Source organism: Takifugu rubripes, chromosome 8 (assembly GCF_901000725.2).
Source record: "Takifugu rubripes chromosome 8, fTakRub1.2, whole genome shotgun sequence".
Taxonomy (NCBI): Eukaryota; Metazoa; Chordata; class Actinopteri; order Tetraodontiformes; family Tetraodontidae; genus Takifugu; species Takifugu rubripes.
Genome location: NC_042292.1, coordinates 181,433 through 197,409, shown reverse-complemented (window position 1 = coordinate 197,409; position 15,977 = coordinate 181,433). Strand labels below are relative to the sequence as shown.

General features: G+C 39.4%; 2 long non-coding RNA genes across 4 annotated transcripts; one reads left to right on the top strand and one right to left on the bottom strand.

Moving 5' to 3' along the window:
- Nucleotides 1-5,215: 5,215 nt before the first annotated feature.
- Nucleotides 5,216-9,224, bottom strand: LOC105418201 (uncharacterized). 3 transcript variants are annotated; one of them, XR_965523.2, is made up of 4 exons: nucleotides 8,826-9,191; nucleotides 7,422-7,528; nucleotides 7,221-7,330; nucleotides 5,216-6,116 (listed from the first exon to the last, which is right to left on the bottom strand). It is a non-coding gene; the product is annotated as an uncharacterized lncRNA (long non-coding RNA). The 3 variants fall into 3 exon arrangements; XR_003889401.1 differs by lacking the exon at nucleotides 5,216-6,116 and having other exon boundaries at nucleotides 7,009-7,330; nucleotides 8,826-8,966; nucleotides 9,119-9,224; XR_003889400.1 differs by lacking the exon at nucleotides 5,216-6,116 and having other exon boundaries at nucleotides 7,009-7,330.
- On the top strand, nucleotides 7,505-9,487 carry LOC115250830 (uncharacterized). The gene is made up of 3 exons (XR_003889402.1): nucleotides 7,505-7,595; nucleotides 8,914-9,034; nucleotides 9,105-9,487. It is a non-coding gene; the product is annotated as an uncharacterized lncRNA (long non-coding RNA).
- The last annotated feature ends 6,490 nt before the right edge of the window (nucleotides 9,488-15,977 follow it).

The window sequence follows — 15,977 nt, the reverse complement described above, 5'->3', positions numbered from 1 at the left end:
AGCACAGAAACACATACAAAAATACACTATTTATGCAAGCCGCCGGCCGAGTGGGTCAGCGGGGCCGGAGGTCATCATGCAGCTCCAAAGGCAGCGATACCTGTAAATGAATACAGGGGGGGGGGGGGGGGGCAGAAAAACTACACAAGAATCAGCATACCTAGTCTATTTGATGAGGAGGAGAGGAGAGGAGAGGAGAGGAGAGGAGAGGAGAGGAGAGGAGAGGAGAGGAGAGGAGAGGAAACCCAGTGGGGTGACAGAGGCCTGTCAGGTGATCATGTTTCCGGACCCCGGCAGCCTTGGCCTATGACAGCATAGCTAAGATGTTATCCTAATGATTAGACGACCCCCTAAGTATGATAATTTGTCTGTCTATGATAGTAACTGGAACTACAGAATTAGTACCAATAAGCTTAGGTTTTATAAGGTAGGTTTTAAGTCTGATCTTAAAAGTAGAGATGGCGTCAGCCTCCCGTACCTGGACAGGGAGCTGGTTCCATAGCAGGGGGCCTGGTAGCTAAATGATCAGCCCCCCATTCTACTCCGAGAGACTCTGGGAACCACAAGTAGACCAGCATTCTGAGAGCGGAGCAGTCTATTGGGCTGGTAAGGTGTCACTAGCTCCTCCAGGTAGGATGGAGCTAGGCCTCTGAGGACCTTGTAGGTCAAAAGAAGGGTTTTTAAAATTATTCTAAATTTAATGGTTCATGGATTCATGGATAATTAAAGCTGAGTGTCATCAGCATAACAATGAAAATTTATCCCATGCTGCCGAATAATGTTCCCTAAGGGAAGCATGTACAAGGTGAAGAGGATTGGTCCAAGTACAGAACCTTGAGAAACTCCATGGCTAACCCTACTGTATGAGGAGGGAACACCATGGACCTGAGCAAACTGGTATCTATCAGATAGATACGATCTAAACCAGTCTATATGAATTACCTTTGTGCAGTAAAAAAAATAATCAGTTGACTTGATTTTAACAGCCTTGCTCATGGGAGTGAAGATGCTGGGGAAAATAGTTGTTATATGAACCATCACATATTACTTAATCCTTACCTGACCCCAGCTTTATTGAAAAAAATCTGATCAATAAAATGTTGTGGCATTAATTACAAATAGTACAACTAACACACTGCTCACGCAAACACACAACTGCCACTAGGACCCCACTCCCAGCAGACCAACAACCCCTCACACTATCCTCCAATGCTGTTTAGACAGCCCTTAGCCGGATCAATCCACGGGCTGCTGGCTGCTGGTCTTGATGGCAGCCCTGGTCCTGATGGCATCCCTGTGCTCAGGGCATGTACAGAACAGTTTGCCAGGATTTTTACGGACATCTTCAACCTGCCCCTTGCCCTTGCAGTGGTTCCGTCATGTTTCAAGGCTATAACCATCGTTCCAGTACCAAAACATTCGAAACCGACTTGCCTCAATGACTACCGCCCGGTAGCACTCACCTCCATCATTATGAAGTGCATCGAGTGGCTGGTCCTGGCACACCCGAAGGACTGCCTCCCACCCAGACTCGATCCACACCAGTTTGCCTAACACAGCAACAGCATAGATGATGCAGTCTCCACTGCACTGCCCTCTGTGCTCACACACCAGGACAACAGAAACACATACACACGGTTGCTGTTTGCACACATGACCCCATCAACATCAACGAGATGGCCGTCTCCAGCGTGTCTCCAGCTTCAAGTTCCTGGGGACCCACTTCTCAGAGGACCCGTCTTGGAACACAATCACCTCCAGCCTAATCAAGAAGGCTCACCAGTACCTTGTCTTCCTGAGGACACTTAGGAAGAACCAGCTATCTTCAGTTGTCCTGGTGAACTTCTATCGCTGTGCGACAGAAACCATCCTAACGAACTGCATGACAGTCTGGTATGGAAGCTGCACTACCGCTGAGCAGAGGGTGGTGAAACATGCCCAATGCATCACAAGGACTCCACTTCCGGCCATCGGAAATGTCCAGAGGAAGCGCTACCTGCATTGAGCATGCAGCATCCTTAGGGACTCCTCCCACCCCACCCCTAAACTGTTTTCCCTCCTGCCCTCTGGGAGGTGCTACAGAACCCTCAGAGCATGGACCAGCAGACTGAGAAACAGCTTCTTCCCCAGAACTGTTGTTGTCCCTTGTTGAACTCCTGCTGACTCTCACACACTCCACATCTCACTACACTACAGCAGTTTACACAATAACTCACTAGCTCAATAACTAACATACAGTAGCTACTGTTTAAACTTATTTTGCATACTCACACACTTTATCATCTGCACATCCCTAATTTATCATTTGCATATTTCCTCTAACATATGTAAAGAGTTTTTGCACTTATAATTTAAGGCATTTAATGTAAATACCCACCTGTAAAATATGTTCATAGTACAACCTTGTAAACAACTGTAAACTACTGTAACAATATAAACCGCACATATTGTATTTACTGACTTATTATATCCGCACTTGCTGCTTCTTTTGCACTTCTGGTTAGATGCAAAACTGCATTTTGTTGCTCTGTACCTGTACACGTGCAATAACAATAAAGTTGAATCTAATCTAATTATATACAACTCACAAATCAGTGTAAAAATTTAAAAATGGGGTGTATATGTCATGTCAAAGCCCTCAAGATGAATCATAAATGTGACACAATACAGAAAATGTCAATTATGGGACAAGCAGGAGGTCTGCAATCTCAGTATTTTGTTGTGGTCTTTTTTTTTTTTTAGCCTTCTTTATTATCTTTAGAAATATTTTATTTGGGAGAGACCTCATTTCTCCCCACTATTTTGCTTTTTATTATTATTGAACTGTCAAATTGTAATCCCTTATGCTAGAACCCATGTCTCCTTATTTGTGCACTTTTTGACTGTGTCAAGCCACCAACATCCAGATCCTTATAGAATTCAGCTCAGGTGTACAGTATGTGCAAGACTGCCTGTGAAGTGTTTTTGGGATGAGGAGAGGCAATAGAAGTGAGATGGAGTGTCTCACACATTCTTGTTGCTTTCGTATAAGGACCCAGAAAACTCTTTGTCTTTCTTTTTGATAAAACTTTCTTTAGCAGAGGCAACATCTCTGAAGGTATACATGTAGGGTCTGTATTCTGCCCGAAGGGACATATACTCAAAGCCTCCTACTTCCCTGTTGAAAATAAAATGTCTCATATAACCTCTATGCCTTTACTAGCTGCATCAGACTCACCCACTGCCATATCGGGCCAAAGCTTAGATTATGCAGTCACACTGGTTTAGCAGAGCACAAAGGGCACTAGTGTGGACTAAAGACCCTCACCTTCATCAGACCTTGCAGTCCTCTTAAATATGTCTGTTATACTCATTGTCCAAACACAGCTCACAACCCAGTCCAGACCGTTCCAAATGCATATTAAGGCATTACAAGTACAATGGACACAATGGAGCTGGAGGTTTTGTTTGTACATGGCCTCTACTCCCTTGAATTTGCCAGCCATATTTGCAGCCCAATCATTGTCACACAATCTACTTTTGATAGGTTTTCTCTTGTTGTCAAAGAAACCTTGTAAAGACAATTACATTTTCAAACCCTCTTGCTTTCCCAGACACAACATACGTCACATCTATCATCACAGACATCAGCAGGTGTAGGAGTGATATATTTCCTGTACGATCACACTACTAAATAAAGTTAGGATTTCAAAATATAGCTGACTTATATAAATCCTTTCTACCACCTGTCAACCACTTGGTTAGAGGTACTTTAAGACCTCTGTGTACTTAGAGTACTCTGTGTACTCTCTGTACCTGTTCAAAATTCCCCTCACTGCATTAATGGCCACAAAAAGTAAGCCCTCCTTAGCATGGCACCAGTGAGTTTGAGAAGATATTCCTGTGCTTCCCCTTGCTGTTGTACCATGCAGTATTGTTTCCATGTTCGTCTAGTTAGCTTGGTTAATGTTCTTGGGGGAATTCTGGAATATTAAATATGTATATTGAGAAGATTCCCCATCAGGAGATGTTATCTTCTCTTTGCTATTGAGGGAAATGACTAAGTGCCATGAACATTTACTGCCATCTTTTTATGGTCAGTTGAATTTTCTTTTTGATCAGGTTAAGACAATGCACTGCACACAATGAAGTTCATACTCTCTCCTTGTGCAGCAATTCCTGTATCTCCAGGCCAGCTGATCCATTCTCCAGTTCTCTCCAGACCTGAATTTTTTTCCTGGTAAATCTGGGGACTGCCATGTCTTTAACTCAGTGAGAGTTTGAACTGCAGGCAGCATCATTACTTTCTGACCAGGCCAGGCTTGCATACATAATTTCTCATCTCACCAAAAGAGCTGAAGCCTGGGGCCCTACAAAGTATTGCCTGAGATCATCCATCTGTATTTTATTCTGACAGTTCACTACCTCCAGCAGATCAACCCATGGGCTAGACAGGCAGCTATGGCTCTTGCTGCAGGGCAGAGGAAAGTACCTGACTTTGCTATAGAGTTTGTTGGGAACATAAGACCATTATTGGTTATTAAAAATCATGTTTGCTAATAACTGGGGACACTTATAATCAAGAAATAAAATAAGGCGCTGGTTATTAAACCAGTGTATGATCTCAAAGGAATTCACGTCTAAATGTTATTAATTGGACATGGGAAGGTTTAAAATCTGAGCACTGACTATCACAACTAGCACATATCACAACTAATATGCACAATGATTATAGGCACATGCTCTTTAAATAATAGCATTTATTGAATAAAATACCATTAAAAAACCAATAGCATTCAAATCAAACATTGATTATACGTATTATGAGACAGTCGAATCTGTTAAACCTATCTACAATGCATGCAAGAAAGATGGGTGAAAGTGTGTGCAAGTACCTAAATGGCAGATGTTTTCACAGAACTTCAGGATGGTGAGGAAGACTTGAATTTGAAAATGTCATAATGAAAATGTCATCCATAAAACTGGCCATTAGGAAGTGTGGTAATTCACCTTGACACAAACTAAAGAAATGCCGAATGAAGGCAAACATTTGTTTGGGCATATGTACATGTTGGTTAGAAGGAAGGACGAAAGAAGCACATAATTGTAAATGAGAAAGATCGTTATCCAAGTTGAGGATAAACTAAACGGGCCCAAATGTGTTCATGGTGTTACGAGCGGTTGTATTAGGACCCGAAAGCAGGCAGGACACAGTGGCGTATCGTCTTCCGAGAAGCTTTATTTATGTTCACAGAAAATCGTGCAACTCAAAAGGCGTGGAGACCACGACTCAGTTCTTAACCCAAACAGAAAAATGAAAACTTACAACAAAAAATCCCGAGCGGGGTCAAAAGCAGTCCACGAAGGAAATAGATAAACGATAGTCCGAGGAACGGGTTCAAAAGTAATCCGCGAAGGAAAAAGTCTTACGATAGTCCAAGTGGGTGTAGCCGGGGTTTTCTGAAACAGACCAAACACGCCAACGCTGGCCAACCGTGAGAACAGTCCATAAATAGGTGGCTTGATTACCGATAGTCTGCAGGTGCACCAGTCCCCGGCACCACCTGCGGCTGAGGCATGGCTCCACCACGCCCCCCGCAGGAGAAAACCTGCAAAAGAGTTCCCAGAAACTGGGAACCTGACACATGGCAATAAGTGGGTCCAGCCAGTCCAGAAAATCCTGACCAATTAGCAGTTGTTCATTTTCAAAGTCAGATGTAAATGGGATGCATGAGTGTCATACCATGAAATGCAATATCCACCCAGGTGCTCTCCCTGATCAGGGACTTGCCACTTGTTCGTGTTGCGAACGTCCATTTGCAGCAGTTTGTCAAGGTAGAGCATTGTTTTAGCAATCCCTGCCAAAATGCTGGTTGACATTAAGCTGACATTGGAATAATATTCTAGCAGGGTAAGATCATCAACACACCCTCCTTCCATTATTGGGATGTGAAAGTGATGCCCATTGTCCTTTCAGGCAAGTTCCTTCAAGAAGGTCAAGGGAGGAGAGTTTGTGAAGCATGTGGCAGGAACTGTCACCTGTTTTTGTTCCTCATCCTGTTTAGCTGCATAGGCTCTAGCAGTGGAGGAGTGGGCTGCACAGTCTAGGTCTGCTGATGGTTGTTGGCATCCATGTCCTTCAAAGAAGTTGAATGTGTTGGCTGGTGCAACATCTGTTTAAATGCCTCTGCCACACAAGTACTCAACATCATGCTTATCAAATATTTCCTTGGAGTCATTTGAACTCCCTTAATTATACTTACGGTAATTTCCGGACTATAAACCGCTACTTTTTTCCTACACTTTAAAGACTGCGGCTTATCCTACGGTGCGGCTTATGTTTTTTTTCGTGGCGCACTATGACAACTATTGTGAATCAGTCATTTTTACTAACCCTCATCAACATGGAAAATACTAGAAGAAAAGCATATGATGCGACTTTTAAGTTAAAAGCGATCACTCTGGCGGTTGAAGAACGAAATCGAGCTGCCGCGCGTAATCTTGGCATACATTATGGTAATCAATGGCGAGAAGGTGGAGACGCCAGCATAAAGAACTGATCCAAAGCAAAAAGACAACAAAAGCTTTTAGACGTAAACATCACAGGTGGCCTGAACTTGAAAACTTCCTGGAAGACTGGGTCAACACACAGAGAGCAGGCGGCCGCGGTGTTTCCGCTGTACAAATCAGACGGAAGGCAAAAGCAATCGCCACCGCGATGAAAATAAAAGATTTTAGAGGTGGGCCATTGGGGTTTTTTAGATTGTTCATTGTTTAAGTAAAAAAAGCATAAACAACGTAATTTGTGTGTAGCTGATACAAACGTATATTTCAAGGTAGCTGCATTACAGACACCGTTAGAAAAAAAAAGCATTTACCGGTACAATCTGTTTATGTTGCTAAACGGATTAAATTAAGAAAAGTTAAAAAATCCTGACGTGATAAAATTGGATTTAAGGTCTCTGTATAAACATACAAGTGAAAAAAGTGGCTGTTGTTTCTTACCTGTCTGTCACTCGTCAGTGACTCGTCTCTTACGGTAAAAAACATAACGGCACTAAATGTTTTCGATCTAAATTTTCAGATTACTACTACTACTACTAAGATGGCTGACTTAATTCCTCTGAATAAGCCTTGGTGGACTGGCAGTATGTCCTCTGGCTACCACCCTCGGTCCAATGGCTGGTGGCTAAACGGAGAAGTGGAAACATGTTTGAGGTTTCTGACATTATGGAACTCACCTTTATTGTTTTATCGCCTGTTTTGGTCAAAAATGCCATCAACTCTTTGACCAGCTCATCCATTGATGTGTCCCGCCTTCGCTAGGGGTACCCTCCACTCTGGCATTGGTCTGAAGGGTAATACCATGAAATGTGTCACAGATAGAAATGGGATCCAGCAGCAGCATACAAAATAGGATGTGTAATTGAAAAGACACTTACTGGGAACATTTTCAGTTTACAGCAAGAATTTCCACAATGGTAATCCTGCCGAAGAGTAATCTTCAGATCGATAATCCACCAGTGGGGATAAATCCAAGATCAGTGAACTGAGAAATCAGTCCAAAAATCAATGCTAGAAAGTTTCACATGGAGCACAAAACAACCTTGCAAAGGGTGAGTGGAAGATGGGTTTAACTACCTGGGAAAAACAGGTGTGCAAAATTGGGAGTTTCACAGGTGCAATAAATTATCCAGATTAAAACAAAGTGTGACAAAAATGAATGTAAGCAATCCCTAATTGAAATAAGATAAAATAATCCTGGTCGCCCCACAATTGGGAAATTTGCATACTACAATATATATGCTATTGTCTTTAATGTTGACATGCATTTTTTTATGTTCAGGTTACAACTACATTTACAGGAGTTCTTTAAAAAGCTGTCAGTTTTCTTTTGCCATTGTCTTTTTCGCATTTTAGTATCATCCAATCTATCTGTTGAATATAGATTTCAAATTGTTGTCAAAAGGCTTATCTTGCATCATATCAATCATTATCTCTCCAGACCAAAGTGCACTGATTAGAAATGAACATTCCTTTTTAAATTTTTAGATGACTATTTAACACAATCTAGCAACCTACCACATCTTCTACACCTGAAGCATTAATAAATCTCTTCATGCTGACATCTTTTCTTACTATTTCTGGTTACAAGATATATTTTAGTAAATGCAAAGCCTTTCCTGTGTATAAAGTGGCATGTGAATACCCCTGTATAGCATGTCATTCAAAACCACAGTTAATAAATTAACATACTTGTGTATATATGTAACTGATAGGTTTTAAGAGTCCAATTAGGACCAATTTTGCTCCCTTATTATCTGGTGTAAAGGATAAATCAGTTAAGAATTAAGATAAACAGATTTCTGTAAGCATCCCAGATTTCTGTAAGTATTTCAGTGTAGACCAATTGTTCACCTTTGGATGTTCTTTCAGAAATTTTTAACTAATATTTTTGATTTTCTTTGGAAGAAAGGAAAAAGCTCCAAGGATACACAGGCAATTTTTACAGAAACCAAAATTGTTGGCTGGAATTGCGGTACAGAATTTTAGATTAGTACTACTGTTTTGTAAGTCTGTGAATACAATTCTAGCTGCAATCTAATCCATCCCAAAAACAGCTGATTTGACTTTGGCTAAATTGGCTATATCATACATACATACATACATACATACATACATACATACATACATACAAACAACCTCTTGAATGTACAGTTTGAGCCACTTTACCAGCCAATAACCATGTGTTATATAATTTACCATATATAGTAATACTAAAGAACCTGATTTAACGTGGCAACTCTGAAACCCGGAGCTCTTCATTAATAAAAACAACAACTTACATTTTTACACAAATTAAGCCTAAAAATTTCATGTATAACTGTTGGGTTCCACGGTTCCCGGTCAATTGTTGCTTGTCTCTTCCTGCAGGGGGCGTGGAGGAGCCGATGATTATCCACAGCTGGCGCTGCAAGCGGACGCACCTGCCGACAATTTTCCGTCAACCTTCAATTTAAGGACAGAGCGCCCGTCTGTTTTACTACTCATCACGGTAACCCTGACTCCTGTTGCTTGGTTTTCGAAAAGTATTCCTGACTAACTTTGTTTCTCACTCGATCGAGGTCTCCACGCCTACCTGCGGTCACGAACCGCTCCCCTGGAGCGCTGGAGCTGGAGATTTTCCTCATGACCCAGAAGGACCTTGTATATCTTGAATAAAGACTCTTTTTAGGACACTATTCCCCACTGCGTGTTGCCTGCTTTCGGGTCCAGAGACAACCAAATTCTAACAATAACATATTTAATGTAAATGACTTATTTTATATACTATCTTTTATAGAATTCCAATTAAATCTTTTATGATATACTTTACACCTGACGATCTTTAGAAGATAGAGGCCAATCAGATTTTCAGCTCTGCTTAAGTATACAAATTGTCAGCAGCTGGGACAGAGAGGAATAGTTACAAGTATAGAAATTCTCCTCTTCCTCTGTAATAATGTGATGTTCCTCTTTCTCTTGATCTATCTCTGGATCCCTTTGCTGTCTGACTTGACCGTCCCTTTGATCTTTGAACACTGCTTAGATTGTCTATAGAGAGTAAGTCCAATTTTTATTTTTCAAATATGGAGCATTTGGTTAATTATGTGAAACATTCTGCTGGTGGCTGGAGTGAACTAATTATTACTATCAGCAGTGATGAATACTTTCTTAAATACTTGCTGTTCTCGTCTAGTCGTAGTAGTGATTTCAGCCACCTAAAATATGCCAAATGATGCCACTGGTATCATACCTTCACATATATGCCAGGGGAATTGTTCTGTAGTAATTATTGATTACATATGCCCACAAAGATCATCATAAAATATTAAAAACTATAAAGCATAAACTCTCAAGTCATTTGTGCGTATTCTTTTTGTTGTCGTTGTTACTGTTATTGTTTCCATACAGAACATACAAGGTTAGATTTATGTTTTGCTTTCCTTTTTTACTGTTGCAATTATCTTTACTAATTGATGTTATGAGAGAGGTAAATGAGGCAATATAGCAGATAAAACATTGAACTAGATTTTTGGTCTAAACAAAGATACCCACGGGGCAGCCCACCCAACATTTATCAAGTATCACTGTTATCACTGTTTATCTGCCCTCTCTGAACATGATCAGCATTTACCCATCATTACCTTGCCCTCTAGTAGACTATCATTTCCTGTCTGGGTGTTTTCCTTCTACATGAACCACTTGATGCATAATAACTTACTTGCCCTCTTCTGTTCTTCGCTTTTGTACATATAAAGTTGAATAACTTAAGATTTAAAACATAACAAAAAACAAAGACAGAAAAAGCACAAGTAATTAATGCATTTCAGTTTGACTGACGTGTTGGGTGTTTACTTTATTTGCTGTGCTTTATTTTTGCACAGGGAAAGGCCTGGTAAGATATTATTATAAAATGTAAAGATGCATTTTTATTTATTATTGTGAATAGAAAGACAAGTCAAAATAATTTTATTTACAAAATTATTCCCCATTGTCTTATCTCTTCATGTCATATTATATCCACTTGTTTGCACTGCAAATTTGGTTGCAGATATCCCTATGTCCAAACTTTTTTAATCTCACATAGCATTGGTGGACTCGTTAAATCGTTGTTGACTGTCATGGGAGAAAAGAGACCAGATTATAATAATAATTCTAATTATTTTCACTAACACATAATGCATTTTAATCTTCTACTCAGCTTCTGGTTCCTTGGGTAACATCAATATGCATAAATAATGCAGTTCCCATTTAAAAAACATCACTTTTTCCATGGTAATAGTCTCCCATTCTCTCTTCAACTGTAAACCGGTCATTATTGGGATAGACTACTCTCTGACCTGAGAAAGGATTATTCTGTCCTTTTGAGAAAGAGAGAGAAAGAAAAAGACCCCTAAATTCCACCCTCTTTCTGTTAGAGAACTTTAAAGTCAATGTTTCTAAATCTGAGAGGCAGTTTAACCTCGCAGCCCCTGTTGGTCAGTCTCTGACAGTCTCTGAGGAGTGTTGGACTAGAAAGGAGCATGCAGGGATGTGATGTGATGCCGCATGTGGGGTCACCACTTTGGTGACTGGGGAACTGCAGTTGTGGTGTGATGGGACAAGAGCAGTCCCCTGCAGTTGGTCCACTGGATTGGCGATCTCAGGGACAGTCTGAAGATGTTGGCTGTTGTAAAAAGTCACTGTACTGTACATTTTCACCACGTAGGATCTTGGCTCCTAAATTGACATACATAAGGATTTTTTTAAATCTTAAGAGATTTTTTTTATTGGTTAGAGATCCCAAACATATATTACAAACTCAGGTATTGACCAGTTTTGATCACAATGTGTGTGGTTTGCATTGATACTCTCAACATAGTAGATGACACACAGAAATCCAAACTAGAATCTGAGAGACAGTTTAACTTCAAGCCAGAAACCTTGAGAGATCACATATGTGAAGTAACAAAAACGAAGAACAAACATCAAAAACTGGACAACAAACAACATGGAAGAGGACAGGTCTTGGCGCTGTTTTTTTAAAATAAAATTTAAAAACTGGAGGGAAAATCCTGGCAGCGCCAACATGGTTTTTTTTACTGCCCTTTTATGACTGTTGTTAGTTTGTCCTTTTATGACTATCGATATTTTGTCCCCTTGTACATGGTAGTGGCAAGGAATTTTTTCACACACAAAACTTTCCCTCCTGGGCTATAAACTGTCCAACCTCATTTGTTATAACAGCTGTGTCTGTTTTTTGTGTCTGATTATCAATTTTGAAATCAACTGGGTTACCATTCACCACCAGCTTGACATCCCAATCTGTGTCTGAATGTTGTTCCTCTATGATGGTTGACATTGACACTGGTATTGAACCAAGAAAAAGTCCTCCTATGAAACTTGGATCATCCACCAAATCTGCCACAGCCTTGGTCCTGACTTATTTTAGTGTTCTGGTTTTGCAGACAACTTCGAAATGGCACATTTTGTTACACTTGCTGCATCTCTTTATGCAGACAAGATAGTTTTTATCATGCATCCTATTACATCATTGGCAGTTCTGTTTACTGTCCCAGTGTTTTTGTCTCTGTGGCGATTTATCATATTTCCATCTTGTGTTATACTGTTTGTCGGACCACATTCACCTGCTTGCGCTGATTTGGATCCTCTCAAGTGTTAGATCCACCTCAAGCCGTAGCCTCTGTGAGATCACTTGTCAAGTATTCCTCTTATGATGCTGTCCCAAATCTGTTTGTCCACAATGTTGCCAAAATCACCGTGGTGAGCGAGCTCATACAGGCTCCAGACAAATGTTGTATGGTCCTGCCAACCTGTTTGGTCTTCTTGTAAAAGCAGGTGTAGTCATGAATGACTTTCCATTTGAGTTTAAAGTTTTCATCAAAATTTTATACCACAATTCTAAAGTCAACATTGGTGAGAGGCAGGAAGCACAAATAAACTGCATGTATATAGGCTCTGCATCTCTACAATAGAACAGAGCAGAGATATTACCTGGACCTCTCTCCTTATCCAGGTTTTATCCCTCAAAAACGGGAAAGAGACAGCTACTCAGCTTTCAGGTCCTCCTCATTAGAAAATTAGAAATATGCATATAATCTATTGTAAAATGTCCACAACAGCGGCTGTATCTAAATCAACAACTTACATTTTAGACCACAACCGACAGAGCTGTAAATGCTTGTAAATGTTTTATCCTTAACCAACACTACAATATTAAGGCAGATAAAATCCTTTACAAATAAAAAAAAATTCATTGTCAATCACAATTTACAATTTGAGCATCAGAACGATAATTTTCCAACCAAACAAAGTTAGAGAATTCCCGGGATTCTGTGTTAGAACCAATCATTTTTTTGTTATAATATATTCTCTTTTTAGATAATATTATATAATATTAATATATAGAATTGAACTTCTAAGAAAGTTGTTTTCTACATGCCTACAAGATCAACTAATCATATTGTTGGTCTGGATGGCATGTCCCTGGGCTCTAGCACTTTTGTCAGAATCATAGGGGTCATATTTGCTCTAAATATTTTCATTTTTTCACATTTAAAATAAGTGCTTCTACTTAGGTATTAGTGTCCAAATCAGAAACATCTCAAGATACCGAAAAAAATTTGCCAATGCTTTTCTTTTTTTAAGCCCAGACTACTGTCGATCATTATGAATTGGATGTTTCGAATTTAATGAAACAAGATTTTTTTTCTCCAATACATGAATAGTAGATCAATTTCTAATTTTTCAAACATCCATGAGTCTTTATCTCTCCTTTGCATAACCCATCCACCACCCCATCTTTTTCATGTGGTTAGTTGTTAGTTTCCTTTAACAGAGGAAATGCCTCACCCTGCTTCCTATTTATTTGAATGATCTGTAATTCTGAGGTCACAGAGAGTCAAACCGGGTGCCACAGGAATGTAGATAGAGGGATAAGAATAAGGACTGGAAGACAATTAGCGAAAGGCAGGGGCAGATGAACTGAGAGCGGGACCTCCAAATATAAAGGAGCCAGATTTGGCAGGCAGCAGAAGGCTTAGTGCCATTCGTGTAAATGATTTGACCTGTAAAAGGTAAGTAAGAACTAAACAAATAATGGGATGTTTGCAAACTATCAGTGTAAAATTTTATTTTTTTTAATTGCGTCTTTTTTATTGTCACTTCTATTATGTAAGTTCTCATAAAGAATTGGACTAAAATGGATAAATAGGTGGTCTAAATGTTTAGCGCAGATCTTGATTGTAGCCTGTCGAAGGATTCTGTCTAAAGACTCGACTGATTTGAGTTTGCTATCAGTCTTTGTGCCATTCTTGATCTGGTTACTCCCAATCCTTGTATCAGTGTCTTAACAGAACTGACACTGGACAGGTTTGGGGGGGGCTATATTAAGAATATACGGCATACAAAATTTTAATAATTTATATCTACTGTATTATCTATTTCTATTATGCTCAGAATATAAAATAAGGCCTTTAATTCAGAAGGAATGATATCAATGTTATCATCATGATTTATCAACTGGGTTATTTCAGAAATAATAAACAAATCAAACACTTTTGTGGTTCATTTACTTTTTTTCCCTGACAACGCAACAAATTGCAGAATCATTATAGAGGTATAGAGTATATACATGTTTTAGGCAGTTTAAGTGAATTGTTGAATAAAGATAATCATTTATTATAAGCAAAGAAACTAGACAAATTCATGTGGTTATATCAAAGTCAGAGCACCTATAGAGAGAACTGTTCATTCTGGAAATGTCTCACTGCTCAAAAAAATATCAAACCAACACATATTAGCATTATATATATTAAGTGTGTATTCTTTAACATCTCAAAGAAAGTGTTAAATGTCTTAATTTTGCTCTCCTGCACTGTTTTCCTTATCCTTTTTATTAACAACTGCCATCCCTACTGTTAAAAGAATTTATTTACTTGAAAAATACCCAATGCAAATCCAAATGAGGTGTGCTATATCTTCAGCTTAAATTCTGTATTTGATCCCAAAAATATTCCCCCTATTTATTGGCGGCATCGTGTCATCATGGATGGAATTTGGCAAAAACATTATCAAAAATAACTGACTGAATATTTTATCACCGTCTACTTAGCTTACATTCAAAATCATTACATTGTGCATGCATCAGAAAGGTGTCATTCAAAGTTGTATAATTTGAAGCTGCTCTTTTACTCCAATCTTTGCCTGTGTATGTTGTGTCAAGTCGCAGAGTTATTTGTTAGAGTTGAGTCTCACCCTTTTTTTTAAGAACCCCAAGTGCTGCTCTCAGAACCATATTATTGGGAAAAACCTAAAAACATTACCGGTAATAATAAATGATTTACATTGAAGCATTTCTGAAAAAAGATTGAAATAAGAAAATTAAAATAATAGACTATGGAAACACCATCAAACAATGAAACAAGCTGTTCTGAAAAGGTGGATCTTGATTGTTTTGAGGACGATAATTTTAGCATAGTCATGAATGTGTTTGGGTGGATTGACCTGACCATCTGGCCTCATAATGTCATACAATTGTATAATGATACTGAAAAGCTTATTTTCTTCTTCTCTGACAACACCTGCTAATTATACATCCCTGCTTAACATATTGTTACAAATGGTTTGTGTATACCTCATGTATACTTGTGTATAACTTAGTTGTTTTATCAACAATGTCTGTATTCTGTTCTGTCCTCCCCTCCCCTTTTCATCCTTACTTCTTCGCCTGTCTCCTTCCTACATCCCATAATCCCGATTATTCTCCTGCCTGTCTCTGCTGTACTTTTCGTAAACTGGTATATAAACTAGCTTCTCTTTCCTCCTGTGCAAGACTTATTTTATAACAACATTCACTTAAACTTTCCAGTCTGATTGTCTGTCTGGTTCTGATGCTGATATGATTCTATAAAATATTTTTCTGCATTTGGGGCAAAGGAGCAGCCATGAAGTAGACAGCAGGAATGCAGAGCTCCCTGATCAGCAAGAAAAAAAAAATTCTCAAGAAGGAAAAATAAGGAAAGAAAATCTGGGTTTCAGAAGGTGGCAGCAGATATGGAAAAGGCTCTGCCACCCCAGGTTTGGTGCTTTGATCTGAACAGACAATGTGGGAGGTAGCACATTCTGTGAGTTATGAGGGAGTTTTGGTTATGAGGGATTTTGAACTAGATGTGTTGTAAATTGGGGGCAAAGGTTCTGCAAGCTAGGGGTAACATGGTCCTGGGAGCAGGAGTGGGTGTGAAGGTGTGCAATGGTTGTACGAAAGCCCTATAAGTGTAGGTCGAATGACGTTGCTCGCCTTAACAATTTTCCGCGCTGTTCCCGTGCACATCATGTGTCTTTAAACCACTGCAGCTTCTAGTTTAGTTAAAAGCCCAAGTGGAGAATGGTAGTTGTGGTTGCCACAGTGATCATAGATCCCCGTGTGCTACATATCAAGATGTCCTTGAATTGTG